We start from the raw sequence: 12,455 nt of genomic DNA on the forward strand, positions 1-12,455 counted from the left end.
CTTATCTTGGACAGAGGAGACCCAGAGATGGCCCCAAGGTTGGGGTGGTGCTCAGGGCCACCGTTTGGGACCTCGTCCACGTCCCAAGGGCAGGTCAGAGAATCTCAGTGCTGAGTGGGACTGGGATGAGAGCTCAGCTTGTGAGAGCCACGCCCACCTCACAGTGAGGTCCAGAAGTGTCATGGCACCTACAAAGGACCTACTGTGCACCTGGCCCTGAGCTAAGATGCAGAAACCAACTGAGACGAGGTTCCCACAAAGCAGACCTGTGTGCAGCTTTTGTGAGGTCCACACTCCTTTTTCAATTTTAGCTTACTCCCAAGATTTTACAAGGTGGGAGATGTCACATAAAACTTTGTAGTTCTGGATCCTCTTGAGAAAAGAGGATCAGAAAGGCTGACAACTCCAGCCCTAACATTCGGCTGCCCCCTGGGATGGGGCAGGCGCCCTCCAGGGTGGCACAGTCCCCACCTGGCCCACCTCTCATTCATAAAGAGTAGCATAATATAAATGTTAATAACACAGACTCCACAGCCAGCTTCTGCATCCCAACTCTGGCATGGATTAGTTGTATGGTCTAAAGCAAATTATTTAGCATTTTTGTGATTCAATTTCCTCATATGGAAAATAGGGATAATAAGTAGCACTTGCCTCAGAGGGCTATTTTAGGCATTAAATGAATCAACAAACCTCAGCCTCTTACAACAGTGCCTGGTGCATGGAATACAGTAAGTGCTGATGATGCTGATGATTGCTGGTGGTGGTATAAGTTGCCTGGTCCCTGCAACAGTGCAATTTGTATTCCAAATTGTACTCCGTATAAAATGTTATGGGAACACAAGTGAAAGAGGAAAATGTTGTCCTTTTCCTGCCTTTCCAAGGGCAGGAAGAGGACAACATTTCAAGGAAAGTGACAAAAAGGAGGGGACTTCTAAGGTGGGTTTTGAAGGATGAATAGGAGTTTCTCTGGAGCAATAATGTGAGAAAGGCATTTCCACACAGAGGAAACAGCCTTTCCAAAGGCCTGGGAGCATGACCAGGTGAAGCAGGTTTAGGAAGTGACAGTAGTCCAGTGTGACTTCTGGTAAAGTATCTCAGAGTATAGGGAGAGGGAAGATGGATCTGGAGAGACAGAAAAAGACCTTGAGATCATGATGGGGCTTGCGGCAGGAAAGGAGATATACATTTCTTGTGCCTTACAGATGCCCTTATAATCATCAGCCCTGTCATCCTCATAATGCCCCAAGAATCAGGTTTTTGGTCCCCACTCACTGATGAGTTAGAGGCTCAGGGATGGTAAGTCACTTGCTCAAGAGCTCACACGATGGGTCAGTGGCTGAGCTGGAATCAGACTCCAGATCTGTCTGATTCTAAAGCCCATGCACCCTCTCTGAGCCTCAGTTTTTCCACTGTAAATTGGAGTTAGTACTAGTAAAACCTACTGCGTGGGCTTGGTGTGAGGATGAGGTGAGAATGAATGCACAGCCCATAGCACAGCCCCTGGCACAGAGCAGTTGTTGTTATTTTGATTGAATGAAGCCTGTGTTCTTCCAGGCCTCTCACCCTAACTCATACCACTGCCCAGCCTGAGATGGGGGCCCCCAGGGAGTGTATGTCCTGGGCCAGTGGGTCTCAAGGTGTGGGCCCTGGACCAGAAGCCTCAGCATCACCTGGAGATTTTTTCAAAATGCAGATTCTCAGACCCAGTCTAGACCGACTAAGTCAGAGACTCTGGGGGTGGGCCCAGCAACCTGTAATTTAACAAGACCAGGTGGCTCTCATGAAAGCGAAAATTTCAGAATCACTTGTCTGGAGGAAACCTTCAAATGAGATCCTCTTTGGCCACCTGCATCCACCTCCCTGTAGAAGAGTGGGTTGGTGGTGAGAATTCTGCCCTCGCAAAGACCAAACCTGGAGGGGATGCCCTAGGACAAAGGCACATCCCCTCCAGCAGGGGAGGCTGGAAAGAACCACTTCTTTACAGATAGGAAAGTTGCCAAGGGGCCTAGTGGGGGTTTTATTCTTTAGAACTTGCTCTCCTTTCTAGTCTCACAGCCTCCAGTGGGTCCACCTTGAGGGCCTGGGGCAAGATTTGACTTTCAGAGGAGTTCTTTTCCAGTGCGGGATCAGGGAGCTGGGGACCTGTCCCCCTCCCAGTAAAAGCTCGCGATTAGAGTCTCTCTGTGAACAGTCTCTTCTCCCTTGGCGCCTTGAGAACACGTGTCCAGGCCCAAGTCTAGGTTGGGGACAATAATATTTTGCCGAGGACCTCCAATCAAGAAGCAGGCCCCAAAAAATAAATAAAAAAAAAAAAAAAAAAAAAAGAAGCAGGCCCACTCCACGTGTCTTCTTCAAAGTGCTGATCAGAGCGGGGAGGCAGTACTGCCTAATGGGTAGAAGCATGGGCCTTGCCTTAAAGATAAAAGTTGCTGAGTCTGGCTACATAAAAATTAATTTTTTCTGCATGACCAAAACAAACAAAAATCCATAAGCCCAGGCATGTCAAACCAGTAGAAGTATTTGCCACTTTTATGACAAAGAGTTAATTTCATAGAGAGCTCTTATAAATGAAAGACGAACCACGGGATCCAAAAGCCGGGGGTGGGGTGGGGGGGAAGGAATAGAGGATATGATTCTACTGTTTACATAAAAAGAAATACAATTGAATTCAAACAGATGAAAAGATGCTGAACTCTGAAAACAGAAATGCACAACAAAACCACACCGATTCTGTTTTCCACCTGCGAGTTTGCTGGGTAACACTCAGTGTTGGTGGGGCAACCGGGATTCTGACTCTGCTGATGGGAGCACAAGTTGGGGGCAACCTGAGGCGGGGGTAAGAAAACTGTCAGTATTGAAGATGCTCATACCCTCTGTCTCTGCCACTTCACCTCTTGGAATTTATCCAGTGGATATCCTTGCATTGGGCACATCATGTTAGAACAAAGATAGTCTGTGTGTGAGAGCAATTGATTGGAAATGAGCTAAACATCCACCAGAGGGGAACTAAGTACTGTACGTGTCAGGATAGCCATGCAAGAGAATATGATGCAGCCATTCAAAAGAAAGCAGTAGCTCTGCATGAATAAATGTGAAACCATCTCCCAGATGTATTGTTAAAAGAAAAATGCAAGATATGGAACAGTGTATAGTGTTCTACCACGTGTGTGTGTGTGTGTGTGTGTGTGTGTTTTAAAAGGGATTCAATGTTATATGTGTATATATTTGTATATGCACATTAGAACCTGGAGGACACACTAGAAGCTGGTTATACTTTGAGGAGGGAAACTGATAGATGAGAAGGAGACTTACCTTTCATTGCATACAGTTTGGTACTCATGGTGTTTTTTCCCTCATACAGTTGTTATATTATAGTTATAAAATCTAGCCACATGTACCTTCTTTCTCCTTATTTAAAACAAGCATGACACTAGAGATAAGGTTAACTTCCCCTTTGACTACGACCCAAATTATATAATATGTTTTCAAATAAAAATTGAATTATGGTTTTAAGTAGGGCCTTTATCACAAAAGAACAAATATTGTATGATTCTACTTATATGAGGCGTCTAGAAGAGGCAAATTCAGAGAAAGTAGAAGAGAAGTTACCAGGGGCTGAGGGGGAGGGGTGGATGGGGAGTTAATGTCTAATGGGTACAGAGTTTCATTCTGGTTGGGATGATGAAAGTTTTCTGAAGATGGGTAAGTGGTGATGGTTGCACAGCAATGTGACTGCGTAACGCCACTGAAATGTACACTTAAAAATGGTTGAAATGGCGACCCTTTTGTTCATGTCTATTATGAATAAATTTGCACTGACAGCGTATTAGCAAGTTAGTTTTAAAACAATTAGCTGGGTGGGAAAAGTGAAAGTGTAATTGCTGGTAAGCCAAGGCTACTTTAATTTTTATTTTGTGGAACAGGTTTAACTCCTTTGATGTAAGACACAGGCAGGAAAGGCTGGGAGGGGGGCTGGTGTGGCATCCTGCAACTCCAATTATGACATTTGAATTCACAGTCTTTGTAAGACAATTATGTTTCAACCTGAATCTTGACATTAAAGTATATCTTTACCAAAAAAAAGGGTTAAAATGGTAAATTTTATGTTGTATATTTTGCCACAGTGAAAATATTTAGGGATGACAAAGAAACAAGTAGGGGCTTTGATATCAGATTGCTTGGGTTCTAGTCCTTGATTCCACCACTTCTTAGCTGTGTATACTTGATTAAGTGTGTGTACTTCTTTAAAGCCTCAGTTTTCCCACCTACAAAATGGGGTTGTCAGTGAGTACCTGCAAGGAATCCTGCAAGAACTAGATGACTTTATACAGAGTGCTTGCTCTGCATCTCTGGAACAACTGTAGGAGGTCAGGTTTAAGAGGATAGGGAGGCTAGAATCAGCTACTGGACCAAATATTAAGACCAGCAGATTCAGGTGGATTAAGTTTATATACAGGGAGTTTATAAAAGAACCATCTATATTTTTATATCACTTTGTATTTGCAAAAAAAAAAAAAATTCATTTCCATAGTGTAAAATCACAGAATGTCGAGTCAGACAAAATCATCTTGGCTGGTGGGAATCCACCAAAGATGCAGCAATTCTAAACCTGTGGCCTCCTAACCTACAGAGATCTGAATCCTGACTCTCACTTATTAGCTGTGTCACCTCAGGCAAGTTACTTAACCTCTCTGTGTTTCACTTTTCTCTTCTGCAAACTGGAGGTGATAATAATTCTCACCCCATTAGGGATGTTATGAGGATTAAAGGTGTCAAGTGCTTAGAGTGTTGCCTGGCCCACAGTAAGTCCTAAGTAATTGTTAAGAAAATAAATAAACTTGAAATAAGCCTGAAAGTCTTAGCATTTTTGTTTTTAAAAGAGGAATTCATTTTTTACACTAAGGAAACAATATCCTAGCAAAGATACAGTCAGGGGGCTGAGATGAATCTGGAGGACTTCCCTGGGATGGGTTGGGGAGGCCACGATAAGGTAAGAGGAGGCCAGCTGATGAGGGATGAGGCAGTAAGAGCCTCCGAGGGGTTCAGGGATTTTCCCAAGAGGCCTCACAGTGATAACAACAGAGCCCAGATTCAGCCCCAACTTTCTCCTTCTCCCCAGTGTCTTGAAGATCAGGGGCCCTTTCCTTGCAGACCTCTGGGACAACCCAGGTAGCTTTGCTTCCTCTTGACATGCCGGGGAACTCACTCCCAAGCTGAGGCCTGGAAGGAGGGCTAAGACCTGGGAAGCCTCGCACACCCTCCTTCAGGAGCCGCACCTGCACGCCGGCTCCATCAAGGACCTTAAGTGGGAGCCGGATTGCAACCTCCCAAAACAAGCTGATTCCTGAAATTCCACTCTCACCTGTCTGTGTGTGGAGTTTGTTGATTTTCCTGGTTGAGAGGCGCCCCCTCCCACCACCCCAGGAGGGATCACCTTTGTCCTTTCTCAGCGGTTTGCACCACAGTGAGAAGGAGTTTGGCTGGTAAGCGAGACCTTCGGGGTCTGAGGCTGAAGGTCGGGGTGGACCGGGAGGCAGCCTTTGAAGGGCTGTTTAGAGATTGGGGAGGGTGGAATGTAAAATGTTTAGATGTGTGCTTGGCACGGGCTGGGTGCTCCCAAGTGGAAGGAGGGGCATTTACTGGGCCTGGGGGTCCTGGTTTACTGCAAACTGCCTGGGGACACTGCTCCTGTCCTCAGAGCATTGCTGCCACGCCCTAAGTGTTGAAATCCCCCAGACGCCTTAATTGTCTTCTTTGGACAGTCAGTTGATGTAACGGTTAAAGGTTTGGGAGTTAAACAGGCTGGAGTTGGAGCTTAGCTCTGTGTGACCTTGCGCAAGACACTTAACCTCTGAGCCCCAACCCTGGCCTGTGGATTGCGGACAATAGGACCTCCTGCAGGGTGGTAAGTAAGCAAGCACAGCACCTTAGCAGCAGGTAATTGACCCCCATTCACTGGCCCCACCCTTCTTACTGCTCTGATTAACTCCAGAAATGCTGTTCTAGCCCTGCTTCAAGAAGGGATGAGGGTGGGGCAGTGGGAGGAGAGTCCTGGGCTGAAAAGACCAAGACACCTGCAGAATTCAGGGAAAGTTGAAAGATCAGAATCGGCCTGGGCGTGTGTGTCCTGGGAGGGGTGGTATTCACGCGCAGGGTCGACTGGTTGGTTGCAGCTTGCTGGCTGGTGGAGCAGGAGCCGGTCTGGGCCTCACCCTCCCTGACCCCTCTGACACCAGATGACAGTGGGTGGCAGCCTGGCCATGGGATGACCCACCCATTGGGCAGATCTCCCCCCATAGAAGAAAGAACCTGGCAGAGCAAGGTGGGGGAAGTTGGGGGGGGGCATCAGACACATTTCCCAGCCTTTGGGAATATTCAGGGAGTGTTTCCTGAAGGCTACAACACTAGTTCGCAGGGATTTAAACTTCTAGGGGCCAGATTTTGTCTGTTTTGTTTATTGCTTCGCTGCTGCAGCCCCAGCTCCCAGCAGACACTCCATGAATATTGGTTGAGTGAATGAATGACAGGTGGCTGGATGATTGCCACTGATGGACTAGGCCCTGGAGATACAGGGTGGAGCAAGTCTCATGTCTCAGCCCCCAGGAGACTCCTCGACCCTCACCCGAGACCCCCTCTCCATCCTCACTCCCACTCCTGAACTCCCACTGTGGCCCACCAGTGGCTGGGCCTGAGATGGGTGGAGCTGTGTTCCCGTTGGATCTTAGGATCTAATTGGCTAAAAACTCCCTGCAGTCAGACGGCTCCAAAACTCATCTCAGTCACTGGAGAAGGTGCGGCCACTCTGTCTGGGAACCATGTTGTTTTGCTTGCCTTGTGCACAGGGATGAACTGACTTCAGTTTCTTTCAACACAAGATATAGTTCGAAAAAAAAAAAAAAAAAGATATAGTTCGTCAGAGAAATGTTGATGGGGCCCATGTGGCTTTCTCCTCTGTAATAACAGTAGGCAGCATTTTAAAGTATACACTACATGCCGGGCACAAGCGTTACATCGTAGAATTCGTTCAGCGACCATAAAGGTACAGACACTCTCCCTCACTTGACCTTTGGAGAGACTTGTGGGATCTCATCGTATTATTCCAACAGTCCAGTGAAACAGGTGATGTAGTTGTCTGCATTTTGCAGATAAGAAAGCAGGCTCAGAGAGGTTAAGTAGTTTGCCCAAGGTCACACGGAGCTAGCAAATGGTGGGGCTGGGATTCGAGCTCAAGCAGTCTGACCACAGAGCTCACCCTGCCTCTCCTCAGCTTCCAGGTGAGTGTGGAGGAGGAATGGAAAGTTTTACTCTGTGACAATGGCTCTCAAAGCCCTTGGTTTGCCAGCAGCTGAGTATAAGGTTTCAGCTGTTCACTCCCCTAGGACCAACCCTGGGTTGCTGTGTGGATGAAGATCCTAATCTCCCCCAACAGAGAAGGGCAGGAGCCCAGCTTGCAAATGGCTGTGATTCTTGGGGCAGCAGCCCCTTCCTGGGCACCAGATTCTCAGCCTCCAAATCTCCCTGGAGGCCTGGGTGAAGGCCACCTGGGGCCCAGGAAACCCACCGAGGCCAGGCCTCCCTCCCAGGGACTTAGTTCCAAAGCCAAGCTGGATTTCAGAGGTTGGCAGGAAATGGAGACTTAGCAGGAAGTAGGAGGGACCAACAGAGAAAAACGTTACTCTTTTTTCCCTTTCTTGTCTCTGATTCCTGCCTTTCACCTAGTGTTTGAGGAGGAGGGTGCTTATTGAACACACTGCAGTGCAGTGGAATCCACTCTGGAGGTCTAGGGCACGGAGACCTCAGCTGACCCAACACTTGTAGAGTGCTAACTATAGAACAGGCACGGTGAGCAGTGTTTTGCCTGAGTTACCTCATGTGGTCTGCACAATAGCTGTATCGGGCAGGTACATCGTGGTCATTACCATCATCATCATCGTCATTATCACCACCTGCCTCGTTATCAGCCCCATCCTCTCATCACTGCTCTCATCATCATCACCTTCATCTTCATCATCATCACCACCTCCTCCTCCTCATCACCATCATCCCCATTATTATCATCATCTCCTTCGTCACCATCATCACCAGCAGCAACATCATAGTCACCCACATGGCTTCCCAGACCCAAGACCCAATCTGCAGATAGGGAAACAGACTTAGAGGACATGACACATTCATCCCCTAGAAAGATAAGAATTGGGCTCTAAAGTCTAAAAGACCCAAATCTGATTCCTGGCTCTGACGCTGTTTAACTGTGTGACTTTGGGCAAGCAACCTAACCTCTCTGAACCTCTCCAAGCCCTTGTCTGTAAAATGGGGATAATCATAGTTCCTGCCTCATTGGGTTGTGACGAAGGTCACATGAACTGGTGCTTGTAAAGTGCTGGCCCAGGGCCTGGCTCAAATCATAAAAGCAAAACAAACACAGGAAAACACACAGGCAAGGACAGCAGTAGTTAAGGGGAGAACTGGGAGCATTTGGCTGGGAGTTCCCAGCGGCCCTGGATGCCCAGGGGCAGGTGTTGCCCAGCGTGAGAACGAGCACTGGAGGGCTAGCGCGGGGCAGCTTGGGGGCAGGATGGGAGAGAACAGTCGAGAGCCCTTCTTTCTTTCCAAGGAGGCAGGGTGTGCAGGGATGGGAAGGGGACCTCTCACCTGGAGCAGGGCCAAGAGTTCAGAGCTGGGAGCTGCGGTCAGTCCAGTCTGAGACAGATCAGGGAGCAGGATCTTTTTCCAAGCTGGATGGAGGAGGTTCCAGTAAGAGCCAGCCACTCCCTGCCCCAGACCCAAAGGGCTCCCCACAGCTGCCAGCCTGCACCTCCACCGTCCATGGTGGCGTTTCCTTCTGGGCTGCCCCCCTTTTGGATGAATTGTTTCTGAATAGCAGTTAAGGTGGGCACCCAAGGCCAATCTTGTGCCAGGCAACATGAGTACCTCACCTGCAGCCTCCAGCTCCACAGGCCCAGGGGTGCCGTCCACACAGGGTACATTGTGAATAATGCCCCCTAGAGTTGTGCAGTGCACAGTCATACGAGGCAGCTCTGCTGGCCTCCTTCTTCCTGGAGTGGGTACAGAATCGATCTTGGGTCCCCCAGGTCTGGCTGCAGCTCAAGGCAGAGAAGGTTGATTGGTGTCTGGATGTCAGTTAAGATGCAGAGAGCCCAGGTTTGCTGCCCAAGGCTTGTCCTTGAGAAGGTTGTGTCTGGGCATCGTGTTGACTGGTGATAGTGATGGATTATTGAGAGGCGATATAGCAAATTGGTTATGAGAGCAGCCTCTGGAGTCACGCAGACCTGGGTTCAATTCTGTTCTACTCCTGTCACTCTGTGACTTTAGGAAAAATCACCTGTGCCTCTGTTTCCTCATCTAAAAAATGGGTACATGATAATACACATGGGCATATACTAGTCCTCCCTCTCTTGGGGAGTGAGAAGGAAATGAGGTGATTCGGGTAAAGCTCTAAGGACAGTGCCCACCACATAGCTAAATGGTCACTACATGTTAAGGATCAATGATAGCACCAGCCAGGGAGGTGGGGTTCGGAGTAGCCCACTGGAAGGCAGCTCCCTAAAATCCTGCCAGGGTGATGAAGGATTTAGGGTCTAATCTGAAGTCTTTGGCCCAGAGCCAGACCAAGTCAATACTTGATCGGGCCTTGTCAACATAACCTTTTCATAATCAAGTGCTGCTAAGGTTTCAGAGATTGTGTAGGGGAGATTATGTGCGTAAATACCGGGAAGAAGGACTGCAGTCCAGGCCTCCAGGCCCTCAATTCATTCCTCCAGCCCAGAGGTTGGCAAACTATGGCCCAAAGGCCAAGTTTGTGCAGTCCATGAGCTAAGAATGGTTTTTCTGTGGTTGAAAAAAAAAATCAAGAGAAAAATCATATTCTGTGACATGTAAATTACATGCAGCTTAAAATTCAGTGTTCATAAAGAATTATTAAAACACAGTTGTGCTGGGAATTCCCTGGTGGTCCAGTGGTTAGGACTCCGCGCTTCTACTGCCAGGGGCCCGGGTTCAATCCCTGGTCAGGGAAGTAAGATCCCGCAAGCCGCGCGGCACGGCCAAAGGAAAAGAAAAACTGATTGAGCTATGCTCAGTCATTTAATATTATCTCTGGCTGCTTTCACACTCCCACGGCAGCATTGAATAGCTGCGACAGCTACTCAATGTAATTGTGGTTCCATTACGCAGACGAATTTGGGAACTTCTGTCCCAGCCCTTCTTGAGTCCCTACTGTGTGCCTCTTGCCATGCCTGGGAGGGCTCTCCCAAGCTCAGAAAGCTTACCCAGAGATGAGGCACCTTTCCTGCCCCAAGGCCTATATGCTTGTGCCCCATAGGCCTGATTTTGTGTGACCTACACAATAATTTTTTTTAATGTTTATTTATTTATTTAGCTGCATTGGGTCTTAGTTGTGGCACACGGGATCTTTTGTTTCTGCGCACAGGCTTCTCTCTAGTGGTGGCGCGCAGGCTGCAGGACGCGCGGGCTCAGTAGTTGCAGCATGCAGGCTCTCTAGTTGTGGCACGTGGGCTCTAGAGCACGCGGGCTTAGTTGCCTCGCGGCATTTGGAATCTTGTTTCCCAACTAGGGATCGAACCGTATTGGAAGGCAGATTCTTAACCACTGGACCGCCAGGGAAGTCCCACACACACACAGTAATTTTTAAATCAGGACATTTAACTTTGGCATCTGGGTTTCCAGATTCTCTTGAAAAATTGGAAGATCTGGCCGTCCTGGGCTCACATTTCCAAAGAGCAATAATCAGCTGGATCTAACCTGGCTTCATTTTTTAACATCACCTGCTTGGTCCCTGGAAGCATTTGAGTTTGAGACCCCTGACTTTATGGCAAGGAACTCTAGGCTAACGCGTCCTAAATTTTAACACGCACACGAGTGCCGGGGGGGTCTTGGTAAGTGCAGATTCTGACTCAGTAAGTGAAGTGGGGCCTGAATATTGTGTCTCTAACAAGCTGCTAGGTGATGCTGATTGCCTGGTCCTGGTACTTGAGTAGTAAGGCTATAGGCCTCAAATTTAGCGTGGCCCAGAATCTCCTAGGGGGCTGTGAAAACCCAGGTTAGTTGTTCAAACCCAGAATTTCTGATTCAGGAGGTCTGGAGTGGGGCCTGAGGAGCTGCCTTTTTAACAAGTTCCCAGGTGATGTTGCAGCAGCTGGTCTGGGGCCAGACTTTGAGAACCATTACTCTAGGCTAGGCACTGGTTGACCCATCCATTGGCTCGCACCTAGGCTGGGGGCTCTGAGGTCCCCCAGATGGCAGGATCTTTATTCCCTCTGAGGTCAGGCTCCTTGACACCCAGCTGTCGCCTAGGAAACCAGGTTTTTTGTTTTTTTTGTTTTTGGTTGCGTTGGGTCTTTGTTGCTGCGCACGGGCTTTCTCTAGTTGAGGCGAGTGGGGGCTGCTCTTCGTTGCGGTGCGCGGGCTTCTCATTGCTGTGGCTTCTCTTGTTGCGGAGCACGGGCTCTAGGCACGCGGGCTTCAGAAGTTGTGGCACGCAGGCTCAGTAGTTGTGGCGCACGGGCTCTAGAGCACAGGCTCAGTAGTGGTGGCGCATGGGCTCTAGAGCGCAGGCTCAGTAGTTGTGGCGCACGGGCTTAGCTGCTCCGCAGCATGTGGAATTTTCCCGGACCAGGGCTCGAACCCGTGTCCCCTTCATTGGCAGGCGGATTCTTAACCACTGCGCCACCAGGGAAGTCCCGGAAACCAGGTCTTTATTGGCTTCTTCAGTCCCTGTCTCTTTGACCAGACCCAAGCAGTTTCCTCAAGTTCATATCGACAGTTTAAAGATGAAATTGGAGCCCAGACGTGGGAGAATTTTCTGTCCATGCGTTGCACCCCTCCCCCATTCCAAAGGGTTCTGATTCTTGCATCTTAGGATCAAAGACCCCCTCCAAAAAGGTCTCACGTTGGATACCACAGGGGGCCCTGCTCAAGAGGATCTGAGCCCCAGAGATGGAGTCTCAGGTGGGTCTGGGCCTGCAGCTCCAGGCCTGAAAGCCACAGGGCAGGAGGGGAGAGGCCACACCCGCAGATCCTGTGGCTGCTGCAGCCTCAGGGACGGGGCAGGGCCCTCTGGCAGGTCAGGCCGGGCCCAGCGCCATCCGCCACAACTGCCTTGAGCAAGAATGACCACCTGGGCCAGGACCGGTTCCCCGGAGTCCTTGAAATTGAGAGGGCCGGCAGCGGATCTGGATGGGTGAGCTCGAGGAGATCAGAGATTACAAATTGTTTCATTCTCTTCCTGGACACTGAGGGCAGGGACTCGCTGCCTCATGGGGGCTCTCTGTTGGCTCCAGAAGCCAGAAGCCCCTGCCCACTGTCTGGCTCAGGCAGGGCCTGCAAGTCCTACATGACAGGATGGCACGTGGGACCTGGCCCCGGCAGGAGGCAGGTGTACTGGGGCGGCTGGGCCAGCCCTTTACAGACCCAGC

At 49.3% G+C, this 12,455-nt stretch overlaps 1 protein-coding gene and 1 non-coding gene across 6 annotated transcripts in view; both read left to right on the plus strand.

Annotated features, from left to right (window-relative positions):
* Positions 1-12,455, plus strand: part of SCNN1B (sodium channel epithelial 1 subunit beta) — a 75,517-nt gene that overhangs the window by 2,615 nt on the left and 60,447 nt on the right. The window contains exon 1 of one of the 5 annotated variants that reach the window (XM_059896063.1): positions 5,461-5,483. The exons of the other annotated variants lie outside the window; for them this stretch is intronic. The gene's annotated coding sequence lies outside the window, so the exon portion shown is untranslated. Of the gene's footprint in view, positions 1-5,460; positions 5,484-12,455 lie in introns of those variants that run through there. 5 annotated transcript variants of the gene reach the window in all.
* TRNAR-UCU (transfer RNA arginine (anticodon UCU)) lies at positions 9,964-10,036 on the plus strand. Its single transcript has one exon. It is a non-coding gene; the product is annotated as a tRNA-Arg (tRNA).

The sequence above is a fragment of the Balaenoptera ricei genome, chromosome 15 (assembly GCF_028023285.1).
Source record: "Balaenoptera ricei isolate mBalRic1 chromosome 15, mBalRic1.hap2, whole genome shotgun sequence".
Taxonomy (NCBI): Eukaryota; Metazoa; Chordata; class Mammalia; order Artiodactyla; family Balaenopteridae; genus Balaenoptera; species Balaenoptera ricei.